The sequence below is a fragment of the Bactrocera dorsalis genome, chromosome 1 (genome assembly GCF_023373825.1).
Source record: "Bactrocera dorsalis isolate Fly_Bdor chromosome 1, ASM2337382v1, whole genome shotgun sequence".
In the NCBI taxonomy this organism is placed as follows: Eukaryota; Metazoa; Arthropoda; class Insecta; order Diptera; family Tephritidae; genus Bactrocera; species Bactrocera dorsalis.
The window spans coordinates 36,584,498-36,593,151 of NC_064303.1; the positions used below are offsets into that span (position 1 = coordinate 36,584,498).

The 8,654-nt window shown below is 32.0% G+C and overlaps 1 pseudogene; it reads right to left on the bottom strand.

The window, feature by feature from the left end:
• Positions 1–320: 320 nt before the first annotated feature.
• The window catches only part of LOC125777474 (uncharacterized), a 61,079-nt pseudogene continuing 52,745 nt past the window's right edge, over positions 321–8,654 (bottom strand).

Genomic DNA, 8,654 nt, shown 5'->3' on the forward strand with positions numbered 1-8,654 from the left:
CTCACGGTAATCTTTCAGTTACACAAAAATATAAATTTAGATTAACACACCTTCTATGTACGAACTCAAATTGAACCACATCAACAGTAGCAGGCAGTCAGACCAATGAAAAGCTCTTAACTATTGTGAAATGTTTCTGCTGGCTAATACACATCACTTCTTCGTATCTTCGTATCTTCATATTATTTATTTTATGAGCTATTAACTTTTTTGACGGCAACATTCTTTCAAACGATGGAAGGAGAAATAAGCTTTTTAGCCTTTCCATTCACTGCTCCGATAGCCACTCAAGGCCAGTGAGTAACGCCTTTTGCCGGCTGTTACTGCTGTTCATATATTGCTTCTATTTGATTGAAGTAGTGATCGTCGTTAACCATCTGCGGCATGGCCGTGACGAATATGACGTAAAAATTTACGTGATTGGAATAATTAGTGGAATGTTGCAGTTGATAATTTTGACGATTACTAAATTGGTGGATGTGAAAAAACACACCAGCTGTAAAGGTAAAATAATAAAATTTTTTTTTTACGAGCCTACGCCTCTGAAACCTCGTTCATAAAAATGATTTCGTAGCATTTATTTCACTTAATTAACAAAAAAGATGAAGCTTGTAATTTTATACGTTAGGACTAAAGAAATTTGGATGTATAACGCAATGTCGACAATCAAAATCATGAAATTTATATAATTATACGTTAGGACTAAAGAAATTTGTCGACAATCAAAATCTTGAAATTTATAATTTCGACAGTCCAAACACCGACATATCAAATTACCGATCAATTCAAAATACGGGCAGAAAAAATTTCAAAATAAGGTACCACATTTAATAAAAAATGGTTAATATGGTTCCTAGATCCCAAAGTAGAAACCCTACTAACCAAATGTTAAATTTCTCAATTTTACTTCAGTATTTAAAAACAAAAAAAATACTATGTGTATTTTATGAGAGGTGGTATTCTACGTGTGAGGCCCTTCGCTCAGAATCATAACCCTTAATTAGTGGATTTCTCTTTCTGTGCTTCAGTTCAAAAGGGTTCGAGTACTCTTTTGCTGTTCACAAAGTAAGTATACGGACGCGACAAAATATTTTTCACATGTCGGCAATTTGGTTTATCGGTATTTTGATTTTTGGGTATTCTGATTTGTTGATTTATAGGTATTTTGAACTAAGTTGCATATTTAAATTTTTTCAGTATTTTGAACTTCGGTATTTTAAGTGTATCAGTTTTGCTTCCAATAAAAAAAAAAAAATATTTGATAATATTTTTAAGTATGTCTGCCCTCGATCTTTATTTGTTTTTGTTATAGCCTGAAGAGGGTGTTTTGAATTTGCTATATTTGTAGCACCCAAAAGGAAACGTCAGTCTTTTAAATTATATATAAATGATGAGCTGGGTCATTTTGCCATATCCGTCTGTATGTACGCGAATTAGCTCATTATACTGAAGCAACGCTACAATCTCCGAACATAGTATTCATACGGAACCTCCTAAACATACATGTATCTGTCATGCAAACTGACCGAAAAATATTAAGCTTTGAACGATATTATAGCCTCGTTGTAACCGAAGTTAAAGTTTTTTGTTTAACTTTGAAGTAAATTTTCCGAAACACGACATTTTTGTAAGGCGTACTTGTTATTAATACAAAAAAATTTATTAATATTGTTGTTTTAAAACAAATTGATGGCAAAAAAATTAAATCCACAAGTTTTTTAATCGAAAAAAGTTTTAAATTCACGAAAAATTATAGTATAAAAATTTCAATTCCTATTTTGAAACCCTCTGTAATTTCCGTAAATTCAATTTACACCATCACACGCCATGTAAACTTTAGTTGTGCATTTGTACGAGTATTTGTATGTATTTTAAGACCATTTTAACAGTAGTTATAGTAAGGAACCATTGTGCGAACGATGTGAAGGTTAGAATCTATTTATTCGATTATTATCTTGATGTTTTTTCGCGAACCACTTGTCCGATTTTGATGAAACAAATTTAGAAAAATTAAGAATTACAATTTCTATTTGTTTTTATTTGTTTTTATTCAAAAAAGTAACATTTATCGCCTTAAAAAAAAAAATTAAAAAAACTACATAAACTACTAAATAAAAAAGTAAGTAAATAAAAATGTTTTTATATTTTTTTAATTTTATTTTATTTAATTATTTTTATTTATTTTAATAAATATTGCCTAAAAAAAATTTATAAAAATGGCGATAAATGACACCTTTTTGAATAAAAACAAATAAAAACAAATAGAAATTGTAATTCTTAATTTTTCTAAATTTGTTTCATCAAAATCGGACAAGTTGTTCGCGAAAAAATATCAAGATAAGGAAGAAATTTAAAAGGTCATAAAAAAAAACTGACACATACGAACGCCAAACCTTTGAGGATTTTACTCTACTGACCTAGTACCATCACCCTGACTTGGAATTTCTCACCCACCAGACAATAATCCCAAAAATGTTCCACAGTGTAATTATATAAGAGTTTTCAGGAGGTGGCGAAAATTTATGTTAAAATATGTTGCGATAAAAGCAAACTGAGTTTTATTGCTATATTTTAGACCGAAGATTTTTTATATTAGGGATATGAAGTTTAGATCAAGGAATATACCACTTCAATTCTAATTCCGCCTTAAACCAGTTAAAAACCAGGGAAAAATAATCCCTGAATTTCAATAAATTATCTCATTGGCCAAAATTCAGGGTACTTAGGGAGTTAAACAGATTTAGTTAGATTTGGATATTTTTTTGTCATTGAATGGCATACCTTAGCTTTATTCGTGCAATGTTTTAAACCATATTATTAACTGTCCTCTATTTGTACATGAAATTTGGAAAGTGAAAGAATCAAATGGAATTTAAGATTGTGTTGGAAGCAGACGTGGTTCAAGCCATATTTCGCTTGTTTGTGCTCTTTAACATCGGAATGTTAATGTTACGCACCGAGTTTTGTTGAAATCGGCAGGGTAAGTGATTCTACCCTAAAGGGGCGGTATCATACCGACATTTCAATTTTTACTCCAGTTTCTGTAAAGCTCTCTCATACCATCTCTTGTGAAAAATATTATGTTTTTGTCGTATTTAAATATTGATTCGTCGCACTTTTAGTAGTTTTTAACGATACCGCTATATGGAGAGTGGACAGAGTTATCTTTTGATATAATTTTTACAGTGTCGGTAGGGTCCTTATCTTTTGAAGATGCGTACAGAGTCTTCAAAAAAGTAATTATGGAACTGTTTAAAAGAGCATTCAATTTCCACAAAACGAAATGATCTTTCAAGTAATTGGAAACAATTATACTTGGAGAGCATTTCTTATAGGTATTTAACAAACAACTTTTCAAATAACTTAGCGAAAAAAAACTTCGTTTTTTAAATACGTAGCACTTGCCGGTAACCGCGTCGTTAATGGTGTTGGTATAGCAAACAAAAGCGACGCTTTTTCACCTCACTTAGGTATATTAGCTCGTTAAATTTTTGCGCTTTTACGCAATTTCAAATAGTTAATATACGTTTTTTTCCTCAATTCAACTTGAACCATTCCGTATAATTCGACAAACCGAACATTTCTTTGCTGACTGGTGCTTTTTCTGCTATTACACAGTTCGTGCGCCGATGTGTTTGCTGACTTTTTCCCACTTCACTGTATTGGATTTCTTGTTTTAAAATGTTTTCCTTTTGCTATATTATATTTTTTGTGTTTCTACTATTTTTCCTGTGTTACATTGCAGTTTTGAAGTTGAAGCAAATATTTGCGTTTCTTTTTATCCAGTAAACTACGCTGAAAATTAATATTAAATAACTTTAAGGAAAAAGTTCATTACATATTGAATTCTAACACTTCTCATTGTACATACTCGTACTATTTGTCTTTACATTAGTGCGCGTGTTAAAATTTGTCAATATGGTAACATTAACTGAGGCATCCTCCAAAAAAAATAAAAAATATAAATATAAAAATATGAAAATTTATTTATTGCTTTAATAATAACTTTTATAAGTGTTATACTAAAACAAATTGCTTTTTACAAACAACCAGTCTTCTTAATTGTGGAATATAAATTAAAACTTTAATATATTCAAGTGGAACATTTATAAATTTCAAAACATAATATGATTTTTTCTTTAGAATAATAAAAATCTTTATATAATAAAATTAACTTCCACATTGTAATTCCATTCGCCACAATAAGCTTATTAAATTGGGCGGCTTTATCAACTAACTTGCTTGCACCCCATTAATTTTAAAATTTTCAAGGAAACTTAATCTGCAATTAATCAAACACAAAAAGCAATCAAAAATTAAATGAGGAAGCAATAAAGATATACAGAGTGTTGCTGAAGTGAACGGCAAGAAAGCAATCAGAATAGGGCAACTTTTCTGTCCTTCCTTTAAGTTTAAAAGTTCACTCTTTTAAGGTACATTTACACTTGTGCTTTAGGGGTTGTGTGTAAGACTCTAGAAGCAACACAAAATTTTGCATTTCGATTAAGACTACATACATTTAATTTTGTATTCTTTTCCGCACTTATTTTTAAAGCAGTTACACCATTATTTTCTTTGTCTTTGGGCTGACTTCCAGTTTTAGTTCCAGCATCAATTTAATTATTTCTTTTATTAAGTCATTGGGTTTTTCTTCAGCATTTAAAAATGGTGGCAGCCCGCATACAATTTGTAAAAGATCATGAACCTAAACATCCTAGCCAGTGCGCAAAAGAATCGTTTAGGGTCAACGGGATTGAGGATATGAGGTGGCCTGATCAGTCTTTTAATCTCAACCTCTTTGGAGATGTGAGGCTGTGTTACAACACGGATGTTATTCAACGAAATATTAATTATTTTATTATTCGGTAAAACCTTAGAAGCATTATAAGTACAAACTTAAGAACTTTAAAATATTCCTTATTTTTATGTGAAACTAGTGTTTTAGTTTATTTGATATAGATTTCAATATAAAATTACGTTTACTTTTAATTGAAATATATGAAATGATATAATATTAAAAGTTAGATCTTTAGCAGTACATAGTGCACAATTTTTGAAAAAACAAAAACATTTTTGTTACTGAAAATCAAAAGATTCGTTTTTACTATGTGGTCACTCATTTTTTTTTGGGGGAGAACTGTATATGTTTATGCCAGCGCCTTGTTTTGCCACGATTACGTTTTATTTCCCTGCTCTGCAGCACTTTCTCTCACCACATTTATAAGTTTAGCCGACCAGCAGTACTGCATTTTGGTAATGACGATAAATTAGGTATACGCAGTGTAGGCCATAAACAAAACAATAGGCACTCGTCTGATATTTTCCTGTTAACGTATAAGCTACAAGAACTCCTACCAATATTGTGAAAATGGACGAAATCGGATAAAAACCCCGAAAAAAATTAATATTTTAGTATAAATACATATCATGTAAAAGGCAAATATTATTGTAGTTCCAAATATTTAAGTAATACTTTTTAATGAAATATGTGATGATAAATAATAACTTATTAGAGGGCTTTTTTATTCTATTATATTTCCCAACAAAAACTATCAAATATTTTTATCTGTATATGGAGTCTAGAAACTTATAAAATTTTGACCAAAAAATATCAAATTAAGTAACTTATGTTTCGAACATTTTAACATTTACAGGAATCACGTGAATAGTTTTATAATATTTCCAACATACAAGTACAACAAACACACACATAAATAAGTTAAGCAGTACTCACTTTAATGACAAATCTTGTAAACCTTTTTTTATTTCCAATTTTGAACACAGTACGTTTCCAAGTGCGATGATGTGACGAAGCTACAACATGGTAAATATCTCTGTTTATTCAAAATATTTTCCTAAATATTTTACTGAAATTGAAATCCGGGCTGTTCATTGTGTTTTCTTGCACTGAACATATTTATATTTTTTCAGTATGCTGCTACGGAGCATAATCTTCATTCACCAATGGTTGTTTGTAAAACGTCAAATTAATTGAGCTAGATATAAAGTATTGCATATGTAATGTATGTAAATATCTAAGATGACGGCATAGGTTAAACTCAAAGTATCGTCTGTCTGTCTGTCTATGCTAGCTGTAATTTGAGTAAACTAAGAGATACTATATATTGGAGGATGGGGTCATGTGTAGAAGTTCAAGTGAGGAAAGTTCTCTGATCGCCATTCACTTGGGAGTGGCTAGAAACGATTCTTTTACATATGTATGACTCGAGCAGCTCACGACTTCCGGTCTTTGGCCAAGTATCCGCTGGGTAGCCTAAGAACATCCGTTTTAAGGCGAGCTGAAGTGAAAAGGCGAAACATCCTTTACATAGCATTGTGCGCTAAGTTTGGGACCCGCCACGTAAAAAAAACACCCAATGAAAACTTCGGCTATAATCACGTAAGCGGTGTCTACGCCAATTAAGCCAGGGATGGGCACATTAGCCCTCAGTGGCATTTTGCCCGTGCGGGCACGAGTGCACATTTTGAGGGCTAGGTGAGGGGATCATCGCGGGCAAACATGAAGAGGGAAGTGAGAGCAACGTTTTACCACTCCATATTTACAAATGAGAGCAACGTATTTTCCACCACCATTGACTGATCTATCACATGTACAGTGGTGTGAACAAAATAGAAACAACCATAAGGTGTTGTGAAGTTTTAAAATATGCTGTTTTCTTATTAAATAAAATTGTTTTTAGATACATAACATCACATATATATATTTTTTCCTAACAGTGATTAAAATTTCCCACCATGCAAAGGTAAATAAAAACAAATTTTAATGCGAAACTCTAAACTCTGCAAATTATGTTTACCCCTTTTTGTTCACACAACTGTACAATTCCGATATGAAGTAAACTCCACCCTTAAATTTGTGTACAATGTCAGTATTGCCGCAACCACTCTGCGATGAACATCAAGTTACGGAGGAATGTAATTCATTTTTTTCGCAATTTTTCTCAACTTGTTATGCCCTTCTCTCCGTAAACTGATATTCCCCTCATCTAGCCCCCGTGCGCACTTTGCTAACTTTGCGGGCTAAAAATGTGCCCATCCCTGAATTAAGCAGAAGAAGAGATATTATATCATAATGAAATCTGGTAAACGTTTTCCATGCCAAAAATGACGATGAGTTCGTAGATGAGCATAGTCGGACCACTTTCGTGCCCAAAAAACATCACTATTCGAAAACCTGTAAATTTCAATAACATAGGCGCAATTTAAAATACAAAACTGTTACTTGTTACAAGGAATCGCAACAGCTCTCATAGGTTTAGAGTATATATCTCCAAGCTGTACCAATCACATTTGCAAATCCTTTCAGTACAAAAACTGCGCCTATATAAATATTTACAAGTATTTGACAACAAGGAAATACATCAAGTCAATATATTAGTATTTCCATCTATACGCGCAAACTAAGGTGGCTCATTAACGTTTTTATCCAAACTAGGATCAAGTGTACCATAAGGTGATCCCGATTTCCATAAAAAATTAAGAATACTAGTAATAATGGGAGTGTTAACAAGAAAAAACTTTTTTCGGTGTTCTATAATATACTATAAGTATTATACATTTTGACAAAAAAGTACCTGGAAATTTTTAATAAAACGAGATTTCTTTAATTATTCGACAAACAAGCGTAAACACGAAAAGTTTGATGTAACTACTAATGTGGCTACTGAGTTGTTGGCGATGCTGTGCAAATACAGCAGCTATGTGAACATTAGCGCGAGTTTGAGTTATCCAATCTTTTCTTTCTTCCGTTTCGCAAAATTTATCTCAAGTAATCCATTTAGAGTAATGAAGTAATTAATGCCAACCATTTGGTCGTTCATTAATTGTTAGCACCCTCCATTTATTTGGTAGCATAAGTTCACCTTCTAAGTACAAATATTACTCATACGCCCTGTACATTAAAGTGGGTAAAAAACGAATTTTTTTTTGATTATTGTAACAATAAGACAAAAATAGATTCTTCGAAGGGGGAAACCTTCCAGTTACAATTAATAGTTCCTTCTTGGAGAGACTTTTTAAGAGGTGTGTAAAAGTTCACTAACTCACCGCTTTTGATGTGCCCTTATGATAGGTGATGAGCAAGAACAAGTGTCTCGAACTCCGACACTATTAACTGCCGATTAAAAAACCGAAAACTGTTGGTTGTAGAAAAAGAACTGGATACTTAAAACGCCGAAAACTGTTGATTGTAGAAAAAACTGGATATTTAAACCGCCGAAAAACTGTTGATTGTAGAGAAAACTGGATATCTAAAACGCCGAAGCACTGTTGGTTGTAGAGATAACTGGATATTTAAACCGCCGAAAAACTGTTGATTGTAGAGAAAACTGGATATTTAAAACGCCGAAAAACTGTTGGTTTTATAGAAAACTGGATATTTAAAACGCCGAAAAACTGTTGGTTTTATAGAAAACTGGATATTTAAAACGCCGAAAAACTGTTGGTTTTATAGAAAACTGGATATTTAAACCGCCGAAAAACTGTTGGTTTTATAGAAAACTGGATATTTAAACCGCCGAAAAACTGTTGGTTTTATAGAAAACTGGATATTTAAAACGCCGAAAAACTGTTGGTTTTATAGAAAACTGGATATTTAAATCGCCGAAAAACTGTTGGTTTTATAGAAAACTGGA